This window comes from Pantherophis guttatus, chromosome 2 (assembly GCF_059756535.1).
Source record: "Pantherophis guttatus breed Tessera chromosome 2, ASM5975653v1, whole genome shotgun sequence".
NCBI lineage: Eukaryota > Metazoa > Chordata > Lepidosauria > Squamata > Colubridae > Pantherophis > Pantherophis guttatus.
In genome coordinates this window covers 180076650-180101024 of record NC_142064.1, presented here as the reverse complement: position 1 = coordinate 180101024, position 24375 = coordinate 180076650, and the positions used below count along the sequence as shown (strand labels likewise).

Sequence of the window (24375 nt, the reverse complement as noted above, 5' to 3'; positions counted from 1 at the left end):
TCAAGGTTGCAAACATACCTAATATTCATTCCTCCTCCCATTTTCCTCACAACAATCCTGTGAGGTGAGTTGGGCTGAGAGAAAGTGACAGGCCCAAAGTCACCCAGTTGTATTCCATGCCTAAAATACTACTAGAATTCACGGTCTCCTGGTTTCCAGCCTGGACCAAACTAAAATTAGAAACTATCCTTTCTCATTGAACAGTCAGCAAAATGAACATTAATTGACTTGCTATTTTAAAATTTATTGAACATCACAGATAGAGCTACTACAATAGTGCTACTGTACTGATAGTACTACTTGTATCAGAAAGTAGTATTAATTAAAAAGTAGGGATGCTGCAAGTTGTTTAGTAACAAAAGAAAGATATATCCATTTTATTCATCTTACCTCCCATGTTTGCACTGAGTCAATAGGCTTTACACAGACCCAGAAAGAACACAGAGAAATGTGCAAAACAACTCATTATAGTTGTGTATGTTCATAACCACATATTATCCTTTCAAGGAAATAACAATCAACAGTATTGCAACCACTCACATATGGCATAATTTTGCAGATAACTATCTTTCAGGCGCAGAGACCTTTAGTTGTTAACTATTCTTGACTGGAACATCTAGTAAATAACAGATTATTGCTTCAAAAATCACAGGAAAAAATGATTCCTCCAGATCAAGATTTTCTGTTCATGTTTTAAAAATGATTCATATTGCCCTAACTCCAGCATCAGTACAGCCTTAAAATCAGTGGTGGGATTCAGTCAGTTCGCACCACTTCGGGAGAACCAGTTGTCAACTTTCTGAGCAGTTTGACAAACTGGTTGTTGGAAGAAATCATTAGGACAGAGAACCGGTTGTTAAATTACTTGAATCCCACCACTGCTTAAAATGTATTCTTACTTGGTAATAAGTACAACTGTCATATCACAAAAGAAATTCTTCATCAGATTAATAGAATTCTGGGAGAAATGCAACAATTCGTAAGAATGTCCACATGCTGTTTCTTTGAATGAATATATTTAATAATTCAATACATTCAGGGCCAAGGGAGTAGACAAAAAAATATATGAATACAGAATCATAGATAGGTCTGAAATTCAATTGGCTTTTACCCCCTTCCATCATTATTTCTACTCACTTGGATGTACAAGTCAATTAAGATGCCTTTTTTAAGGATATTGCTTTAAAAATAATTGTTCTTCCTATTTGTTTCTTTGAAATTTCCTAGGAAAATAAACAAATCCAGCTCACTAACTTCAACTCTGCTACTATTATATGTTACTTTCACTGAGCAAAGAGGGGGAAAACATGGGTTTTTCCCACAGCCATATAAATGCAGTGGTGAAATCTGGCCAGATTTATCACACAAACTGGTAGTGCCGGCGGCGGAAGGCTCTGCCCACCAGCCGGGACATCATTATGTCTTGTTTTTGACCCTCTGCACATGTGCAGAAGAGGCGCACATGCTCACACTCCCAAACCGGTAGCGAACGTAAGTGCCTTTCACTGCTGCATAAATGTAATATTTGTGAGATGTTTTTCCCCCAAAATACAGCAGATAGCATGTGAAAATTTATTTATTTATTTAGTGTGATGTAGCAAAACGCAGCACAGTGCATGAAATTCACAGAAACAAAATATGAGATGGGTATAAAAATATAAAACACCAGAGCAGTGAATTATTTTGAAAAGACACAGTACGAGCGATGAATAAAATTATGACTCAAATTAAATTATGTGTGAGCATAATACATGACACGTGTGGAAATATAATTTCCTAAATACAAAGGACGGTTATTTCATTCACCGTCTAATGAGTTGCAAATAAGACATGCTCACCTGCAGAAAAGTTGGTGCAACAAGAAGTAAATCCTGTTATGGTGCAATAGGAGAAACTATTTGGGCACTGCCATTTTTTTTCTGTTTTCCCATTCCACACTAAGCTCTTTGAAGCTGATGCAAAATACTGAAAAGACACAGACAACAAAATGAACTGATCAGCACTCCCTCTAGATGATCAAGAGGCGAGTGTGAAACCTATAGTATCATTCAGTTAGTGCTCTCACCTCAACTACCTCCCTTCTGGAATAAAAGAAAACAAATTCCCCCGTCATCATACAACACAAAACAGACATGAAATCAACTGCTAGTGCCACTCCTACTCATGTTTTTGGAACCTGTGGGGCACAGATGTGTGGTTGTTCATAAAGAAAACAAATCTGAGTCATTGCTTCCCGACTGCAACGTGATCATCTCTTCTGCAAACTGGGAGTGACTGGTTCATACACATACATCAAATGTTTATGGCTCTATCTCACAAATGACTCTTGTAGCAAAGTTAATAACAATCGTCCAAGCAGTCCAAATCATAATGTTCAAAGTCATAAACATCCATTCCAAACAATATTAACCAGAAGTCACTTAACCTCCTGATCCTGGAAGAACAGTCATCTCTTCAATGCCTTGTAAAAAGCTAACGGGATTGGGAACATTTGGGCCTCTGGAGGGATGTTGTTCCACAGGGCAGGCACTGCCACAGAAACAGCATAACTCTTGGATCCAACAAGATGGTACTGTTTGATGAAGGTGACCTAAACCCTTTATTGGGGGGGGAGTGGGGAAAGCAGCAATGAAAGGAGACTAGTAGTCCTACAAAGAGCTTAACCCCATGTAGGGCTTTGTAGTGATAACCAGCACCCTGAATCACACCCAGAAACCCACACCCAGTGTGGCTCTTAGATCAATCATGCTATACAAGTGTACAGATAGTTCTTGACTTACGACCATTTATTTAGTGACCATTCAAAGCTACTACGGTGCTGAAAAAAAAGTAATTTGTGACTGTTCCTCATGCTTACAATCATTGCAACGTCCCTGTGGTCATGCGATCCAAATTGGGCCATTTGGTGATGGCCTTATATTTACGACATTTGCAGAGATTTCCAATCCAAAGACCTTCTGACAAGCAAAGTCAGTGGGGGAAGCTGGAGCTGCTTAATGACCAATGAATCACTTAACATTAACTTAAAATGGTGATTTGCTTAATAATTGTGTCAAAAAAAAAGGTTGTGAAATTGGGCACGACTTGCTAAACAACCAAGTGGAGGGCATTACAGTAATCCATATGGGAAGTAACTAAGGCATGAGTCGTCGTAAGGCCTCCTGGAACAGATGCAGTTGTGTACAATAAAAACCTATTCAAAGATTCTCATAACCTTATTGCCAGCTACACTTTAAGCAGGAATCATGAGTCCACGAGGACTTGCAAGCGATCTGTACCAACTCTGATAGAGGAAGTGCACCTCTTCTTCTTGTTATTGTTCAGTCTCTAAATTGTGTCCAACTCTTTGAAATCCTAAGGACCATAGCACTCCAGGGCCCCTGCCCTCCATTGTCTCCCAGAGTTTGCCCAAATTCATGTTTATTGCGTCAATGACACTATCTACCCATCTCATTCTCTTCCATCCCCTTCTCCTTTTGTCTCTTTTCATTTTGTGGCCAACATATTTGTGCTTCAGTTTCAATATCTGTCCACCCAAATAACAGTCAGGGTTGATTTCCTTTAGGATTGACTGATTTGATCTCCTTGCAATCCAGGGGACTGTAAAGAGTCTTCTCCAACACCACAATTCAAAAGTATCAATTCTTTGGTTCCTTATGATCCAACTCTCGCAGCCATACATTATTACTGGGAAAAACATAGCTTTGTCAGCAGGGTGATATCTATAAGGATACCTCTATGCAGTGTTAAAAACAGAAAATCTCTGGATCTTGGGAGCCTTAAAACCCATAGCCACTTGGTTTTCCCATGCTTCTGATGAACCATATTCTCCCTCATTCCAGGGTTTAGGCCAGGGATGTCAAACTGGTGGCTATGGGTGGGATGGGTCACACGCAGGCCATACCCACCTCAGCTCCACGAATGAAAAAAACATTGTAAAACATCACATGATGCCAGCAATGTGACATCGTGAGTTTGACACCCGTGCTCTAGGTCCCGAGAAAGAATCTCGACAATATAACCTGGTCGGCCCAGAGGAGAGAGGTATACATGGGTATTATCAAAATACTGACCTTGTATTGTCAGATTATCTCACCAAGTAGTTTCACATGGATGTTAAATAGGAGCAAGGTGAGAGTAGAACCCTGAGGTCACTCAAAAGCAGGATCCTCGAGGTTGATTTCTTGTCTCCTCTGCCAACAACCACTGGTCCAATAGAAAGGAGGAAAACCAGTACAATACCATGTCTCCCATTCTCAAGAAGGCACTTTTACAACTGGCTGTTTTTTCCAATAGTTAGTACTATGGCTGCCTGTTGCTGAGGTAGCAGGATTGTGTGGAAAAAGTTTTGAACATTGCCTATAGAATAGATAGACATCAGGAGCTGATGCTTTTTAAAGACCAGGGTGAGAAGAGTAATAGTTGTCTTGATGCAGGCACCGGGAGTTGGATTTTCCCACCAATAGGAAAGAAGAACGTATCAAGTTCTTTAGTGGTTAAACAGGAAAACCAATTTTGTCTTGGTTACAAATAATCAGGGGTGAAATGCTCCCAGTTCGGACCGGATCACCCGATCCGGGAGCGATGTCGGCGGGTGGTTCGGAGAACCGGTAGCAAAAATCCCTGAGCCCCCCCCCATGCCCTGCTGGGCTGCTCGATCATCAGAGGCTGTTTTTTTTTTACTTTTAAAAGCATTTTTTCTACAACCTCTTCGGCTGAAAAAATGCTTTTAAAAGTAAAAAAAAAGAGGCCTCTGATGATCGAGTGGCTCAGCTGGGATTGTCAGAGGCTTTTAAAAGCATTTTTTTCTGCAACCGCTTCGGCTGAAGGGGTTGTAGAAAAAATGCTTTTAAAAGGCTCTGACGATCCCAGCTGAGTTGCCTGATCGTCAGAGGTTTTTAAAAGCATTTTTTTCTGCAACCTCTTCGGCCGAAGGGGTTGTAGAAAAAAAAAATGCTTTTAAAAGCCTCTGAGATCCCAGCTGGGTTGCCTGATCGTCAGAGGCTTTTCAAAGCATTTTTTTTCTGCAAACTCTTCGGCTGAAGAGGTTGTAGAAAAAATGCTTTTAAAAGTTAAAAAAAAAAAAGTTGGCCACACCCACCGTCACATTCCCCCCCCACCAAGCCACGCCCACAGAACCGGTAGTAACAAATTTTACATTTCACCACTGCAAATAACCCATTATAAAACCAGAAAGAATGGAAGATGTAAGCTGATTTTCAGCAGACACAAAGCCTTCACATAAAACACAATTTCTTTGTATTCATTCTAAACACTTATGCTTCCTAAAGACTGCTTATGCCAATTTTACTTTTGTTTCAAGCCTCATAAAGTCTGCCCCTCCATCATTTTCTACCAAAAGGAAATGCCTTATATACGTTTATCATCTCCCGAGATAAAACGAGTTTCCCCCTTTTTTTTGCTACTGGTATTTTCCACAAGTTTGAAACAATCTAGTGCTGTGATGGCGAATCTATGGCACGAGTGCGAGAGGTAGCACACAGAGCTCTCTCTGTGGACACACGCACCATCGCCAGCTGCTTTTCTGGTTTCTGTCCGAGCATGTGCACCGGCCAGCTGGTCTTTGGTTTCTGGCACTCTGGCGCGTGCGAAGATCAGCTGGCTGGCGCACGCATGCACATTGGCCAACCATTGTCTTTGGTTTCCAGCACTCTGGCACACACACTCGGGGCCAAAAAGATTCGCTATCACTGATCTAGTGCCTTCTTTCCATTTTCTTTTGCTGCTTTCATAAGTCCTTGTATCCTTGTACAATCTTTGTATTGTTCAGTACATCACAGAAAATGTCTGGTTGAGACTGGACTGTTTGCACATATCTTGCCCTCCGGAGTGTTTACCCAGTGGTATTCCTGCCTGCTGGCACATCCCAACCATTTTGTTCTATGGAATGAAGAGTGGGACATACAGATGATGTATTTGTATTTTACGATGGGGCCCCTAGAGCCAGATTTTATATTAACTGCTAAAACAAAGGTCTGTTTCATATGCTGTCAAGACTCTTCAGATTTCTCAATGTGAGGCAGGAGTTTTCTTTGCGAGGCTTCAAAAGTGTATTTCATCCAAAGCAAATAAAACTCAAACTTGGAAGTGCAAGGGGGGCGGGGGAGGGGAAGAGATTAGTCAGTTAAAGAAGAATGTATCAGAAAATTCATCTGATTTGGTATTAAGCCCTGGCAGGCCTGGAGTCTCCCAGTGCAAAATTCAGAGAAACAGCCAAATACAGGAAACGGCCCACAATTTACTTGTGGAAAACAGAATGATAGACTGCTGGGAAGAATAGCAGAGTTGAGGATTTGTTTGGTTCCCCACCCCCACCCCCCCAAGAAAAAGTCACCTTGGAGAAAGTTAAAGCAATGCTGCTGCAGGAAGCTCCAAAATGCAGTAAAGCAATGGTGAAATACAATTTTTTTTTACATGGGCATGGCTTGGTGAGTGTGGCAGGGTAAGGATACTGCAAAATCTCCATTCCCATCCCGTTCCAGGGGAAGGATACTGCAAAATCTCCATTCCCACCCCACTCCAGGGGAAGGATACTGCAAAATCTCCATTCCCACCCCACTACAGGGAAAGGATACTGCAAAATCTCCATTTCCTCCCCATTCCTGGGGGAAGGATACTGCAAAATCTCCATTCCCACCCCACTCCAGGGGAAGGATTCTGCAAAATCTCCATTTCCTCCCCATTCCTGGGGGAAGGATATTGCAAAATCTCCATTCCCACCCCACCCTCGGGCCAGCCAGAAGTGGTATTTGCTGGTCAGAGGTGGGTTTCAGTAGGTTCTGACCAGTTCTGGAGAACCAGTAACGGAAATTTTGAGTAGTTCGGAGAACCAGTAGTAAAAATCCTGACTGGCTCTGCCCCCCATCTATTCTCTGCCTCCGAAATCCCAGCTGATTGGGAGGAAATGGGGATTTTGCAGTAACTTTCCCCTGAATTGGAGAGGGAATGGAGATTTTACAGTATCCCTCCCTATCATGCCACCAAGCCACGCCCACCAAGCCACACCCACAGAACCGTTGAAACCCACCGTTGCCAGTTCTCCGAAATGCTCAAAATTTCCGCTACCGGTTCTCCAGAACCTGCTGGATTTCACCCCTGCAATAAAGCCACATTGCTAAGTAGCTTCTAAGAGCCACAGGGCTTCATACAGCAGCTGGAAACCTTTCATTTGTTTACAGCAAGGAAGTTTGTGCATAAGTAAGTAAGCTTTTATTGCAGTCAAAGACCAAATTAAAATACACATAGAAGGGGAGTATAATTTTACAAATATAGATAGATCATGTGACAGTACACCATCTACTGCCTTAGATACACTCTGTACTAACAATACTAGTGATCCTCTGCCGTAGGGGTTACCCGTCTCTTCCCCCGTTTTTTTTTCAGCCACGACTGCAGCAAAATTTTTTGCCACCTTTGGAGTTATATTGGGGTCTGTGTCCTGGAGTAAGAAATAAAGGCTGAACAGATCAGGTGAACCAGGGAATCTCTGGGAAATAGGAGAAATGAATCTTGATCTTATGTCTCGGTAGTGGGGACATACGAATGTAATGTGGAACAGAGATTCCGGGGATCGGCCATCACATGTACAATAGATGGATTTTACTCCCCCCGAGAGCCTATTGTCGAGGACACTCGAGGGGATCACGTTAAATCGTGCCTTCATAAATGCGAGCCTATGTTTGATAGAGTGTAACGTGGAGAGATAAGGTGGAAGGTGAGGCAAGGGAACAATACCAAGGGAAAACAGTGAGCATGTTCCCGATCCGTTTGCCAGATTTAATTGTCTATCAATGTTGTCCAGCCATTGAAAAATCAACGATTTGGCAGCATCAGGGCCTAACGTAAAAGCTTCAATGGGGGAAATCCCGATCTTCAAAAGTTTTGTATGGATATTATGGGCCCAGGGACTATGAAACGGGTCCTGCCAAAGGCGTAAGTTTATGCATAAATGCCTCTGTGCAAAAAATCCAAGGAATACCTGATAGTGTGATGACACCCTGAAATACCTGCTGCCCTCTTTCCTTATGGCATCTTTATCTCCTTTAACTAGTTTCAGGAAAATGTTAAACCAAAAGGGCTACTAAAGCAAAAGACAGCATTACTGAAACTGCAACAATGGTACATGTAGCCTTGTTATTCCAGAGCTTTTTGTGTCCAATGCCAACATTCAGAGGTTCTAATGGAACACCTTTTCCATTCCTAACCTGCCCGTGAAAACATTAAAGAAACGTTTCTGCATTTTTTGCCATTTGTGGGAAGGCAGTGACCAGTGAGTTTTAAAAATTTGGCCTGTTTATGAAATTCCTTCTCACGGGGTTCCCAATTATGTTACTTATTTACATTAAACAAATATTCTTTTTTTCTCTCTCTCTTTTTCTAACTGACTTTAAAAAGCTTTGTAATCTGGAGAGTCACCTTTTAGCTGCCAGTTTCAATTTGTTTCTATGTGATGCATCTGTTTTTGTGCAATGTTATATGATTTCATTACTGCAAACTGACCAGGGAATAAGTTGGCAAAAGTCCTTTGTTAAATGTTTGGAAGATTTACTCTGACTTGACAGTTTAGGAGAAGTTATCTAGAAGATAAGCAGTTTATATCCAAAGCGTACTGATAATGACCCTCAACTTGAGCTTGTTTCTTGGTAACTTTATGTGGGCAGGTTGATGTCATTTTCTTGGCAACAATATGTAGAGAATTTGCTGAACAGCTGAGCTATGGTTTTTATTTTAAAGTCCCAGCTTTGTCTAAAGCCCTAGGATTTCCTAATGATGCTCCACTAAAATATTAACTAGTCCAATCCTGCTTAATTCTGAGGGCCTGTGATGTTTTCTTCCCCCTTCTGTTCAGTTGTGTCTGATTCTTAGAGATACCGCAACAAATCCCCGTTTTCTTGGCAAGGTTTTTCAGAAGTGCTTTGCCATTGTCTCCTTTCTAGGACTGAGAGAAAGTGACTGACCCAGCTGGCTTTGTGCCCAATGCCGGACTAAAACTCACAATCTGTTTCTAGCCTGGTGCCTTAAGCACTACTTATTGGGATGGTAGTAAGGTAAAGGTTCCCCCACACATGTGTGCTAGTCATTTCTGGCTCTAGGGCGGTGCTTATCTCCATTTTTAAGCTGAAGAGCCAGCGCTGTCCGAAAATGTCTCCATGGTCATGTGGCTGGCATGACTCAACGCCAAAGGCACACAGAGCGCTGTTACCTTCGCACCAAAGTGGCCCCTATCTTTCTACTTGCATTTTTAACGTGCTTTTGAACTGCTAGGTTGGCAGAAGCTGGGGCAAGTAACTGGAGGTCATCCCATTACGCTGCACTAAGAATTTGAACTGCTGATCGACAAGCGTATCCCCTGGGATGGTAGTAGTAACATGCAAATTCTAGGTACACAGTAGGAAAGCAATCCATAATGAGAATTGCAAAATAAATTATGTGTGATATTCAGAGATGTTTGCGAGGATTTGCAAATGGAATGCTAACAAAGAAGATAGCTGCTGGACAGTTTCATGACTGTTTATGGAAAATTCAGATATAGAGAAAGGAGCCTGAACAGAGGTTGCTGCGATATTTTACTCTGAAAAAGTTGTACAACTGATGTCTTTGTGCGTGAGCTAGGCTTTCAATAATAAATATGACTCTGTCTAACTAAATGAAATGTGTGTCTTTGGACCCAGCGGTAGCCCTGAGAGAGGAGCATAGTAATAGGCAGTTTAATAGGAAGATTGGGAGCATTTGGCTAAAAATAGAATATAATTTTTTATTGGCCAAGTGTGATTGGACACACAAGGAATTTATCTTAGTGCATATGCTCTCAATGTTCATAAAAGAAAAGATACGTTCATCAAGAATCATAAGGTACAACACTTAATGAATCATAGGGTACAAATAAGCATATTGGTGAATCTGATTTATGTGTTAACTCAGGTAAATGTCCAAATCGGGTGAGAAAATGTTTAAAGGTGTGGTGAGACTTCCACAGCAACTTCATGTTACATTATGTGTTGGAAAGCTTATCGTAGCTTAGATCAGGCTCTCCCTGGGATGGCATGTTTCAGAGGGTGTAGGCAATGCTGCTTCTGGCAGTAATGTAGGTCGAAAGCAGACTTGCATAATTTGACTTCTGTTGGGATACACCTGAGAGAAAGGTTTTCTGTTGAGTTTCTCTATGGCCCAGATCCTTCACTGGGCTCAGTCGCCAAAGCAGATGCTAAGCCATACATTATATAATTGCATAAAGTGGGTCTTAATGGTTGAAAGACAGCACATAATTCTAAATCAAGTAGCACGAAGAAATTAAAATGTTTTGTTGGAAAGTACGGCTATTTAAAAATGAATTAAAAGTGGTAACAGTAGGCCCTGCCATTGAAATGAGGTTTACTTTGTGACCCAAAGCTATTTTTTTCAAGAGGCAACTGGATTTTCTTTGTTTTTCCTTGAAGATGTTTTGCTTCTCATCCAAGAAGCTTCTTCAGTTCTGACTGAATGGTGGGGAATGGAAGGATTTATATTCCTTGCAGTTATCTGATCGTTGACACTCTTTCTGTGAGTGGTGGAGGCCACTTGGAGGTTTATCTGTGTCACCTGAATACTGCAAATGAGTGTGGAACCTTTTTACAACTGCTGAAGGAATTGTTTTGTAAACAGGAGATAGGTGATGTCAGACTCCCACACCCCTTGTTGAGAGAGGGCAGTTCAATTGTAATGTAGATGGCCCCTTTGACTCCTCTTTCAAACCAGTTGTCCTCTCTGTCCAGACTGTGGACTTTGTTGTCTTCAAAAGAGTCTTTCAAGTGCAGATGGACTGCTGAATCTTGTCCTCATGGGTTTATTCTCCTATGTTGTGCCATACGTTTGTGGTTGTTTTGTTTCTCCAAAATACAGATGTGCACATGTCTTACTGCATTGTACTGAAACTTCTTGGATGAGAAGCAAAATATCTTCAAGGAAAAACAAAGAAAGTCCAGTTGCCTCTTGAAAAAGCACCTTTGGGACAACCATGACCTGAATGACTCCATAGACATTTGCTTTTTGAACAGAATTTAGGCTCTTTCTTTACATACCTCTGTTAAAAAGAACAAGAAGAGCAACTTTATATAGGAAATATTCCAAATATTCATAACAGTCCAAATATGTAAGAGAGGACAACTGGCTAATCATAATTCCATGTTATTGCAAGAGTGCTGGTCTCAAATACCTAGTTTGTTGAGAATGTATGCTCTGCATTTTTTCTCCATTTGAGTATAAAGTATTGACGTTCATAGATGGTTCTTACATTTACTTAAGTGTCTTTTATTTAACATTTCTTATAGTGGTTCACAAATATCTATATTAAGTCAGTCCCTATAAGGGAAGGTAAAATTCTAATAAAGGACAATATTTGTAGTTCAGGGTTGAAATGAGGGGTCCTTGGTACTCTCTTGCTTGTTTTCTTGTAGACATTTCATTATCCAAACTAGGTAACATAATCAGTGTTTTTCAAATTCAAAGATATGCTAGCAATTTGCTTGGAAGGAAAAAAACTTTTCCCAAATGTTAATGATCTTATTTTAAAATAGAATCATACAGTTGGAAATTGCCATTTAGGTCATCCACTCCAATCCCTCATTGACTATGGGAAAAATTAAAGTATTCTTGACAGATGGGTTTACAGCTCTTGTTTGAACACATCCATTGAAAAGAAATCTACAATCTCACTAAATAATTGGGTTCTGATTGTTCTATCATTCAACCAGAAGCTTCCTATTACTTGAATCTATTATTCCACACAATACACACTGGGATGATAGAGAAGAGATTTTGCTCCTCTTCTTGTGATATACTTTTGAGCATTTGAAAAGCATAACCATCTCACTTCTAGTCTTCTCATGATTGAACATTCTAATTCCTTCAAATTCTCTTCACAGAACTTCTGTAAATGTGGTCCGGTTTGTCTGAATTATTAAACTGTGGACTATACAACTCAGAAAGGGTGAAACCAATACTTGAAACCAATATTTAGACAGTGGACTGACCAAAATACAACAAACTAGAATATGGTCTGGAAATTATAATTTCTGCTGAAATGATGCTGTGAAATTAGTATTTATCTCTATTAAATTTCACTATGTTGTTTTCAGCTTACTTCTTTAGCATAAAAATTTAAATAAAACTTTTCTCTAAATAAAAAAGTTCATTTTGGATATTGCTTCTGTCTTTTACACTATATCTAGTTTTATATTTTCAGATCTGATAAGCATATCTTCTACTTTCCCTTGATGCATACCCAATTCAACATCCAATTCTCTTTAACTTCTTTCTCCAGTTTGATGAGAAGCCTTTGATGAATACTGTCTAAGAAAAATCTTTCAAGTAGCTTTGGCCTTCATTACTTCCATACAGCTTATTCTTAATTAGTCTGCTTGAATCAAAATGCTTTGAAGTATTTTGTTAAATGCTTTCTTGAAATCAAGTTATCCTCAGCATTCCCTCAGTTTATTAACAGAGTCATCTATTTAAAAAATGAGACAAAGATAGTCTTGCAGGCCTGTTTTTCACAAATGCGTGCTGAAGGCTGATTAGTAGTAGCTACCAGGAGGGTGTTCAAGATTGGCAATTTGGAGGGAAAAGACTCACTGGTTTGAAATGGCTTCTATACAAGATGAATGAATGAAGCATTCCCTGTCTCTTTTGACTGTTTATCTGATGTTGGTGTGCACGTCAAAGTGGTGGGGCTTGCATGATGACATTCCATCTTGTGGTATCTGCAGAAAACGGTCAACAATGTCAAAGTAGTAGGATCAAGTGATTGGGTGATCAAAACCCTGTCTCTTTATACATGTTGACATATTAAGAAGAAACAGAAGTACTGATTGTCCAGTCATGCCTACCATTTTTATACTGTTGATATTCCCATATGGGATAGCTTTACTCTATCCCCTATCTTGCTAGTGTTGATACCCTTCAGCAGACACAAGAAGTTCTAACCATCTACATCAGGGATGTCAAACTCAAGGCCTGGCCCATGGGGTGCTTAGATCTGCCCCATGGAGCCGCCCTGGAAACAGCGAAGGAACGGCCCGTGGTGCCTCTGCCAGTGAAAAGCCACACCAGCAACAGAGGGTTATGGGGAAATTGACCACACAGCACTTATTTGTATTTTTTGATAGATTTACACTTTTTTTAACCTTCTTGAAAGCCTTTGCTTTGGCAGATCATAAAACTACAGCCTGCCTTCCTGGGCTCCGTTTTCGTTGGCAGAGGGCTGCAGGAGTCCATTGCAGGCAAAAACGGAGCACAGGTGGGTTGCGCGTGGCCTTCCCGAACTGCGTTTTCACTGGCAGAAGGCTGCAGAAGGCTGTCACAGTTGAAAATGGACCCTTGAGTGACATCAAGTTTGCCATGGCCACCACCATGCCCCCCCGAGGTCAAACATTACCCTCATGCGGCCCTCAATGAAATCGAGTTTGACACTCCTGATCTACATGAAAGTGCCTTAAAATCGTCATATTATTTGCTTCTCAGATACTGATGACAGACTAAAAACATACCTGCAGAGTCCTCAAGGCAGCTAACAACACTAATTATTACAGTTAAATGACTATATTTATAGTACGTGCAAAAGCAGTGAAAAATTCTAGCAATACAATGTTTATTTGGATTGTATTTTCTTTTGAGGGACCAAATGAAACTTGTGACACTTTTTATACTCGGTTTTGTTTTTCTTAAATACATAACATGAGCTTTGTTGGAGCAGGCTGTCCCACAAAATGGACAATGAAATATATTATCCCACACCGGCATCTCAGCAAGATAGCCTTCAATGCTTAAAGAACTCATTGTTCAAATTACTTTGCTTCATTCTGTGTCCCTAATTTCCTTTCCAACCCAGATTTAGATTATATTCCTACCTAAGTGAAGATATTCCTTTCTTTAATGAATTTTCATACTTAAAATACTGCCAAGCAGTCCCTTACTAACAGCAGCCTTGGAAGAGCATTTCCGAAGGAACTTGGGTTCTAAACTGGGTATTGCCATAATCCTGCAATAAAAAATCACTGATTAAAAGAAAATATATAATCAATATCAAAATAGACTAATGAGTGAGAAATCAGCAACAGAAATACAATAGCAACAAACTGTCTTCTGACAGATTTTGGGGGGTGTTGTGATTTATACATTTTACTCAGCTGAACGTGACACCTAGTGATCTTACTAAAAATGTTTTTTTTTAAATTTTCAGGAATTCACTTAAAAAATAAATTGTTCGCCCTTCATGATCTTAATCAAAAACATATTTCAAATCAACATGTCCATTTCAGAATGCCAATATCATGCTCCATATTTTCATTAATGCGGTAAACATAGCAACATTTAGCATTTGCAAATAAATAGATAAATAAAATGTCTGCCTAAATCTTGGCTGTTATAAAGGGGGGAGAAAAACAAATAGACCCACCCACTTTTTCCTCTGGCATTGCCTACTACTTGTTTTGGCCCTGGCGAGCAATTCAGTCGATAACTCTTGTGGAAATGGGCCCTGTAACAGAGGGAAAGTTGCCCAACCTTAGTCTTCATGATGAATTCATGTACTGTAGAAAGAACCTACTGTTCCCCACAATTCATTTGTGTTCATTTTATCCAATCCTTGGACTGAATCTTATGCAAACTAGGCAGGATAGCTTTCTTTTGGGAGAGAGATGGTAAGCCAAGATCTGATTTAAGGGAAGAAATGTATGTTTTTATTTAACAAATAATAGGTGGAGTATGAGCTGGGACACCAGATTTAGCAATAGGGTTGTCCTTATTTGCCCTACTGCTTAGATTTAAATATTATTTTATAATCTTGAAATAGTTTGGGGTTTTGTTTAAAATAATCAGTTTTGAAATCATGTGCATGGTTTTTCTTATCCAAATAAGGAAATTGGAGTCACAAAATGTGCTTCTACTTTTCATTGGTCCTTTTTGCTAATTGCTAATTTGCTGTAATGCTAGATTATTATTAATAACACGCTTATAGAATTGCATCTGCGCATGCTTAACACAATTCATAGTAGGGAAAAGAAAACGAAGACAACAAATATTGTAGGAGCCGTGGTGGCGCAGTGGTTAGAATGCAGTATTGCAGCCTAATTCTGCAGACTGCCAGCAGTTCGATTCTCACCGGCTCAAGGATGAATCAGCCTTCCATCCTTCCGAGGTGGGTAAAATAAGGACCCGGATTGTTGTGGCCAATATGTTGACTCTGTAAACCTCTTCGAGAGGGCTGTAAAGCACTATGAAGTGGTATATAAGTCTAAGTAGCTATTGCTATTTAGAAGCAATATACAATTTAAATACCTAACAATATATAAGCAGGTCCTAGCTTCTTCATTATTCTCTTTAAAGAAAGAAAATATGTATGGGAATCATCATAGTAGGTGGATCATAGCTCATTAGTAGAAAGTACATTGCATGTCTCTGGTCCCAGATATTTTTACGTAAAACAGGATCCAGGACCTATGGTTCCCAGTAATTAAATTGCCAGTAATTCCTCACCACTGATCATAATGTTGGTAATGAGTATACCTCGGGGGGGGGGGGAGTTTTTCCATTGATTTGGCCCATGGAAAGAACCCAGTGACCTAAGTTTTAAAAAGATCATCCAGTGAATGCATATGGATGAAAAGAGGCCTTCCGATCTTGTGCAACCATTTGACTCTCACACATACTGTATGCCTTTTCTCTTCCCTTTCAGTCTGCACAGGATTAAGAGAAATATTCTCGTCATCTGTCAGATAACATTGCTCAACGTTGGTCACAGTTGGATGCCAGCTGGAAGTGATTAAGTACATCAGTTGGATAGAATTGGTAAATAATTTAGGGTTCTCCAAGATTTGCAGTTCCTGCTCCAGAAGAAGGTAGCAGTGAAAGCCAGGAGGGACTTTGCATTTTATGTGTCAAGTGCTTTGCTCCCAACCATTCATGCTCTAATCACTTCCCAGTTAGATTACTACATTGTGCTTTACTTGGGGCTGTCCTTGACTATCTGGAAATTACAGCTAGTCCAGAATTCAGCAATTCTCGGTGTTCTATGGTTTGCACATATGATATCGCTACTATATCACATGTGCTGCACTTCTCATAGTCTCATCTGGGTGCAATTCAGGTTGCTGGTTATCAACTTTAAAACCCTGAATAACATAGGGTCAAGAGATTTGTGGGACCACCTCACCTAAATGGTATTTTACCTTTGCACAAAAATGCTCAGTATGGTTGGATTTACTGTAGGTCTCTTCTCTAAAATACTGTCATCTCCCAGAACCTTGGAAGTCTGTCTTCTCTGCGGTAGCCCTTGCCCTGTGGGATATCCTTCTCCCTGTGATCTGGCAATCCTCCAATTTCATAGCCTTCTTGTAAAACTTGGTCGTTCCCATAACATTGGGGTGGAGTGAGGCTGCCACTGAGTGCAGCTGGATACGGATGAGTGGGAATATATTGCCTTTGAGGCACCAGCTGTTTTTGTTGTGTGTGTTTTTTAAATTTCATATTTTTATTGTTGCTCTGTGAGCCTCCTGGGGTTATAATATGTGAGATCAGCAACTATATAAGTGCTTTAAATAAATAAATACATTTAAAAGTGAATGAGAGACAATATAGCAATTCCATATGCTTCCCATAATTAGGAACCTGTTTCCTTAACAAACTATATAAAATGAAGATGTTGGTGTTACTGGAAGAATTCTACTTGCACATTTCTTCAGGGATAATGCTATTGTGTTGTAACAATAAAACCTGGGAAACTTATTTGCAGAAATTGTACACAGTTAAGCAACACTAAAAAATTTACTACTTTGGTGATTGTCTAGACGAAAGCAAAGGATTTGTCTGTCTCAACCAGTTAATTTAGGATACCTGATTACAACATGTAAAAGCTAATATCTCTTCTTCCTGTTTTCTTCCAAATATTTTGTTCAGCATGTATTTTGCAGGAGACAGAATTTTAGAGTCATATATGGATAGATATAGATTAATTTGAACAGGCTGTTGATTCATTCATTTTCTACAATTGTATCTCTTGATAATAAGAGGTAATTATATTTTTTACATCTCCTTTTCCCACAAGACCACTGAAGACCACTTTCAATCACATACAGTATGATTAAATGTGTATATCAAATGATCAGCACTACTGTGTTATTGAAAAGTTTTAAAACTGTGGGCAACATTTAAGAAAAATGATGCACAAATTGAGAAAAAGATAATTCAGTCTTCAACATTTTTAAACACATCTAAAATGGACATTTGTCAACAAAATGACTTAAGCACTTTAAAATGCATTTAAAGTTCTTCCGTTCTGTTCATACAGACTTGAGGAGAGATTATGGCATGTTGCCTCACTGTAGGAATTAGTTAATATATATAGTCTGGAGAAATGTACTGATGCAAGTGAATTATCATTTGCATTTTTTTCATTTTAAATTGTCAGACTTGTTTGTATTTTGTTATCCTTTGGCTCCAAGTGATATATAAGATAAACACAACCATCTCTACAATGTGCCCATTCATAGGAATTTGTGTCTATATTGTCGGTGAGTTGGAAACAGTACGCAAAATAATAACTAAACACAAATTTTTCCTCCAAACTTTTGTAGTTAGTTATCTTTTTTTAAAATAAAAAGGTCTTAATTACCAATGTGCTTGTCACTGTCAAAATCAGTCTTGAGATGTGAAGGCACTTCTTAGATTGGGCATGGGGTTCTCATCACTTGTTCCCTTATTTGGAACTAGAAAACTGTACCCCATTAATACGTTTTATCATCACAGAACTTTATAGCACTCTACAAAATGGCAGATATCTGTAGTTTTACTTGCACTTCTTAACAGGAACATTGTCTGGAAAGCAGTTTTATTTGCGGCTGTTTGGATTCACTGGGCCTATATTCCTACAGTACAAGACATTAGGAATGGGTTCACGCAGCATACTACAACACGACTTGTTTAATCATGTCTTGTTATTTAAGCCATGATTTGATGCGTTCATACAAAATGCTAAGTCACAATGTAATTTTGCACAGAATCATAGATTTATAGGGCTGGAAGGGAACTTGGAGGTCTTCTCCAACCCCCTGTCCAAGGCAGGAGATCTTCTACCATAAGGAACAAATGGTATTAGCAATTCTCTCTAGCTTGGTGTTGTTTGCAAATTTGATGAGTTCCCCTACTATCCCCTCATTCTAGATCATTTATTTATTAGACAAGTACTGGGCCTAAACCAGAAACTTGAGATACCCCACCAGGGTCGGATTTTCCTATAGGCTAACTAGGCTTCAGCCTAGGGCCTCAAGATCAAGAGGGGCCTACACAGTGGTGGGATTCTGGGGGTTCTAGGGGGTTCAGCCGAACCCTTTGTTAAATTGCTGGCTCGCCCGCCCCTCGCCTCCCACCCGTGCGGCGCCAGCCTACCGTAGCCAGGGGTAGGGAATTGTGGCTCTTTTACAACCTGTGGACTTCAACTTCCAGAATTCCTGAGACAGCTTGGCTGTCCACCCCTTCCCTAGCCTGGGATCCACGTGGGCTCCGGACGCAAGAGAGCAGGATGGAGAAAGCAGCTTCCACGCCTTCACTCACCCTCACTCTCTGCTCTGTTGGATCGCCGGCCGTTCGCTTACCCCGCCCACTCCCCATCTATTGCTGCCTCCGATGGCTAGAGGAAAAAAAAACTTCAAATTCTTGCCGCGGGGCTTCAAAGGGCCGCCCTAGAGCCAGGGGTGCAGCCAAACCCTTTGTTAAATTGCTGGCTTGCCCCGCCCCTCCGCACCACTATTTATTGCCAATAAATAGTGGTGGGCGAGGGGCAGGGGAGCCAGCAATTTAACAAAGGGTTCGGTGTTTTTTTTTGTAATTTTATTGGCCCACGGAGCTTCAGCATAGGCTAATTGGCCTCCCGGCTCTCAGCTGATTTGTCTCAGCTGTTTTGCTCAGGGCTCTTCTGCTTCCTTGCAAAGAGTGCTGATTTTTTTTCCCCTAGCTACGCTGAGAAACAAAACTGAAACTGCTTTGCTGTTGCTGCAAGGTTGGAAAATTAGGCAGGCAGAATTCTTTTCTTTTTCTTCACCAAAAAAGGTAGGTGCAAACAATGGGAAATTTAGGGAAAAAGAGGAGAGTTCAGGATTTTAAAACACAAAAGAAAAAAAGCTCTATTTAACTAGGGAATTGTAATAATTGAGATACTATTAATTGTATATTTCTGAAAGCAGAAATAGTTAAGTTGTGGTTTGGAGGAATATATGGGGGAAATTATTTGGTTTATTATTATTGGTAAATATAATTAATTGATTTGTAACAAATTGGATTGCATGGAAATAATTGGAATATTCATGTTCATATTGATTAATATACAAAAAAGGTAATTATATAACTAATTGATTTATATTAAAATGTTGAATTTATATTAAAGAACTAATATTACATAATTAACCAATGTGAGGATGGATATAAAAATAGATGACAATGGGAAGGGGTATAATATAGAATAGAAGGGAAAAATTGAATTTGATTAAGATTAGAGATGAGGATGAAGGGTAATATTAGTTTTTTACAAAAATAAATGAGGAATAAATATGGCAAAAAGGAAATATAGAAATTGTAAATTTAATTGAAATGACTAAACACTGTTTAAATTTGTGAACCAGCCAAATACTCTGTTCAAAGAAAATACATTGTATGTTTGTATGTGTGTTTCTAATTATTATTTATTCATATTTGTTCTCTTTTATTCTTTAAAGTTTAACAATTCATTCTTTATCTTAATATCTTTATATTTGTTTGGGGTTGGCTTTCTTCCCTTTCATCTTTTTTATTGTACAGCAATCTTTCTCCTCAAACCTACCACCTCTCTCTTTTCTTTCCTTCTTACTTTCTCTTCCTCCCCCTCTTCTTCTCCTCCCTACTTCCTCTTCCTTTCTCCTTCTCCTCCTCTCTTCCTCCCTCTCTTACCCTCACTCCTACTCTAATTTCCCTTCCCTTCCTTCATCCCTCTCTATTGCTGTATCCTTTTATGCATATGGACTATTCAGAGGGCTGAAAAAGTTATTTCTGACTGGTCCTCGCACTTTTGACCAGTCCTCGAACTTATGACTGTCCTCACATTTTACGTTTTTGCCCTATCTTGTCACCATGGTGAAGAGAAGCAGTTGTGAAATGAGTGACATGGTTGTTAAGAATGCTACAATGGGCATAAATGATGACCAGTCATAAGTGCGAAGACCGGTCAAAAGTGCGAGGACCTGTCAGAAATCACTTTTTTCAGCCCTCTGGGTAGTCCTTTTGTGCATATGGACTACTCAGAGGGCTGAAAAAGTTCTTTTTGACTGGTCCTCGCATTTTTGACCAGTCCTCGAACTTACGACTGTCCTCACATTTTACATTTTTGCCCTATCTTGTCACCATGGTGAAGAGAAGCAGTTGTGAAATGAGTGACATGGTTGTTAAGAAAGCTGCACGGGCATAAATGTGAGGATGGTCATAAATGTGAGGACCGGTCAAAAGTGCGAGGCCCAGTCAGAGGCTTCCTGTCTGGTTTCCGGTGCCGCCAGACGGTCCTCTGCGACCGCCGCCCCGTTGCCTGTAAAAGAGCCGCCTTTACATCCGAAAGGCGGCTCGAAAAACTCAATTTCCTGATGGAAATGTGAGTCTGAGCGGGTGGGGGTGGGTAGAGCCCTCTGCGAAGTCCCCAGAGTCTTTTTAAACTCTTGGGGACGAGCAGGTTGGCGCTCCCCCTTTTTCCCTCGCCGCCGCTCCAGCCATCGGGTGCACTATGCACTTTTGCATAGCCAGGCGCTGGAACCGGACTAATCAATGAACTTAACAGATGGATCTACTAAAAAAAAATATGAGATTTGGATTTGGATTTGGGACCCTAAACCGCAAGTATTCTTAATGAATTTACAAGCATTTTAAAGTGAAGAGAAGGAAAAAAAAAAAAGTTTTAAAATGGCCGCGGAGGCTTGGGAAGTAGAAGAAAGAAGAGTCTTTTTATAACAGATACAAAGTTGCGGAATATACAGCGCTGGCTACAATTTGAAACAACAATAGTTATTTTAGGTTCCTCTCTTCCTGGTGATTACTTGATCTTGTTTGGGGGGTAAAAGAGAAAAGTCTGCTGGAAGGATGGCGTTAATAAAAGCTGACAGACAAGAAAGGGGGGGTGCTCCCCCACTCTCTGAGCCTACAGACCCTGCAGAATGGTTGTAATTTAAAAGAATTTATTCAGGAGGAAATGGCAAAATATTATGAAACTGTGAATCAGAAATTTGAAAATTTAAGGCAGGAAATTAAAGAAATGATACAACTAAAGTATGATAATTTGCAACAAAAGATTGTAACAGTGACTAATGGTTTTTCAGAAATTGCGATAAAGTTGGATACAAATATTAAATTGCTAGAGTCTAAAATGGAGAAAATTGATAACTTGGACAATAAAATATTAAGAATTGAAAAGGACTTAGCAAATATTCGAGATAATAGCTTAGAAGTAAAGTCTAAAGAAGAAGCTGGTCACGAGACTTATAATCTAGAAGATATAAAGCAAGGAATTGAAAGAGAGGCTGTAATGTTGCAATACAGGATCACAGAATTTGCGATCAGAATTAGAGGCTTACAGGAAAATAATAGTGATGACTTAAGAAAAACATCTGCTCAAGTTTTGGCTGGGATCTTAAAGGTTCATCACGGGGACGTAATCAGTAAAATTGATAAGGCTTACAGAGTGGATTCCTGGATTGCCAAGCAAAGGCAATTGCCTAGAGATGTGGTAATTTACTTTACAGAAAAAGAGATAAGAAATGATATTCTGCAAAAATCCTTTAACTCTACTTTACAACTGAATGGGAGAAAAATTTGGATATATAAGGAATTGCCGCCTAAGATCTTAAGAGATAGAAAGAAATTTGGGCCCTTGGTGACTGAGTTAAGAAGACAGAATATCTTATACAGGTGGGATGTCCCAGTGGGTATAATATTGAGATATCAAGGAGTAAGATATCAGTTAAATACTCTTGAAAAAGCGGAAGAATTCTATTATAAGGTACTTAAAAAGCAAAATCAACAAGAGATAGAAACCCAAGAAAAGCAGAAGGAGATGGAAATAACGAAGAAACAACAAATTAAAGAGGTCTCCATAGATGAGCCGCTTTTGGATCCTTTTTCAGAGGCCTCAGATGGATTATCTAATATAAGAGAGGCGGTTCCGGACCCTAATGCAATGATTTGTCAAGCCACAAACGAGCATGTAAGTCAATCAGCTGATATACAATTTACAGAACCAGAAAGATCTCAGCCACAGATGCAAACCCAACAGGATCAAGCTACTCTTCAGCAAAACCAAATAGTTGATACACAATCTACAGAAAGGAGTTTAGGATGGAGATCCAACCCACAAGAAGTTAAGAAAAGAAGAAGTAGGTCTCACAAACATAAAAACTTTTAAATTAAACAACAGTGTAATGCCAGTTACTTATGAGAGGACTGAATATATAAAAAGATAATGGGCAAAATATTGGCTTATTTTATCCTGAGGAGAGTGGCAGATCTCTGCAGTGCTGAATTATTGGGTGTGAAAAAGGCCTTAAACCAAATGGTTGGAAATATCTTGTTTGTTTTTTGGAGTTCCGGATAAATACGTGTATGCTGAGCTATATGGCAAGAGACTTATTGGATTGGGGCACGCAGAAGATCTGGTTGTTACCCTATTATGATGGTTGGAACCAATTATCTGGATCAAAGACACCTCCATAAACATTATATGGAATATAATTATAAAGTCACTCGGGTGGTTGTCGGGGTTTTTTCTTTTCCAATATGAAGATATTTGTTGCTGATGGGGGCAGATGGTAACTGAAGATATCGAAAATACTGTTGGAATAAGGATGCGATGTTACCCTAACATGGGTGGAGTTCATCATCCAGTTGAAAGATATTCCAGAAGATGCTATATGGATCATAAGTTTAAAGTTTTTTTTTTTCTTTTAGGATCTTATTTACATAAGGGAATATTTTTCTAGGGGATTGGGTAGAAGAATAAAGATATTAAGAATAATTATGGTAATTCTGTAGGAAAGTGGGTGGAGAAAGGTTAGGTTATGGATTGTCTATTTTAAAGAAATGTTTAGATGTGAATATTTGTAATGAAGGGGGGAAACGAAATGGCTACTGGAACTGAATAAGTGTTAAATTAGGACTTTTTGAATACTTAGAATAGAAGTATGTTTTGAAATGTTATATTGTCTGAGGGGTAGTAAAAGGGTAGACTACGAGTAGAAATTGTTAAATTGGGAGATATAATAATATTATTATTTTAAATCAGGAGTTATTAGATAATGTTATAATAGAATGTCACTTTGAAATGCTTATTATAGCATAGTATACGGGGGGTATGATAATCTTATTAAAATGAAAGGGTCAGTATATGGAGATTGAGTATGTGGATAGTAAAGTATGATATAATCTGTTATGAACTTGGGTTTTACTATGAGGAAGTCAAGGGGAGGGGGGGTGGGGGGGAGGAGGGGGGGGAAAGGGGGAAAAATCTGTATTTGAAAAACTTTTTCAATAAAAAAAAAAAAAAAGTGCGAGGCCCAGTCAGAAATGACTTTTTTCAGCCCCCTGAAAAAAGTCTATGCACATAGCCACGCCCACCCGGTCACATGATGAGCTACCCACGCCTACACAGTCACATGATCAGCTAGCCACACCTGCCCAGTCACGATTGCCAAGCCATACCCCCAACTAAGCCACGCCCACAGAACCTGTTGTTAAAAAAATTGAATCCCACCACTGGTGAAAGGGCCTCATAAGTGGAATAGCCTAGGGCCTCTTTTCATCTAAATCCGGCCCTGTACCCCACTGCATGTTTCCTTCCATGTAGATATAGGATTACATGACGAGTATGGTTGGTCAGTCTCTGCTCAATAGTAATTTGATGATGCTCATGTGTAAATGATGTGGATTTTAACTGGCTGGGGATTTCATGCAGTTGAAATGCAGGCATCTTAACCTTCTCAAATTGAGAAACACAAATCTAATGAGTAATGATTCCGTCCTCTTCTGAGAAATCAGTACCACTGTTCATAGCATAAACAAGGCTTTGGTCTGATGATCTGGTATTAAGAAACTGGGGGGAGGAGGAAAGGGAAAGGTACCTGGCCATTAATCAAGAGCGATCGGCCCCTTCATTGCACCCGGATCTATACATTAACGTATGCGTGTCAGTGATCCCGTTTCTTCGACTCTCCAAATTCTTCCGTCCTCACCAAAAACCGCAAAATTCGCCAAGACTTCGGTGAGAGCATCTGCAAATCTCCGCTCCCCAGAAAAGGCGGCGAGGAGGGAGGAGCCCCAAGG

General features: G+C 39.8%; 1 protein-coding gene and 1 long non-coding RNA gene across 2 annotated transcripts in view; one reads left to right on the top strand and one right to left on the bottom strand.

The window, feature by feature from the left end:
- LOC117658005 (rho GTPase-activating protein 7-like) overlaps positions 1-24375 on the top strand; it is a 92080-nt gene that overhangs the window by 33135 nt on the left and 34570 nt on the right. The gene's annotated exons all lie outside the window — the stretch shown is intronic.
- Positions 11287-24373, bottom strand: LOC117658041 (uncharacterized). Its single transcript, XR_004589220.3, has 3 exons — positions 24174-24373; positions 13905-14035; positions 11287-12758 (listed from the first exon to the last, which is right to left on the bottom strand). It is a non-coding gene; the product is annotated as an uncharacterized LOC117658041 (long non-coding RNA).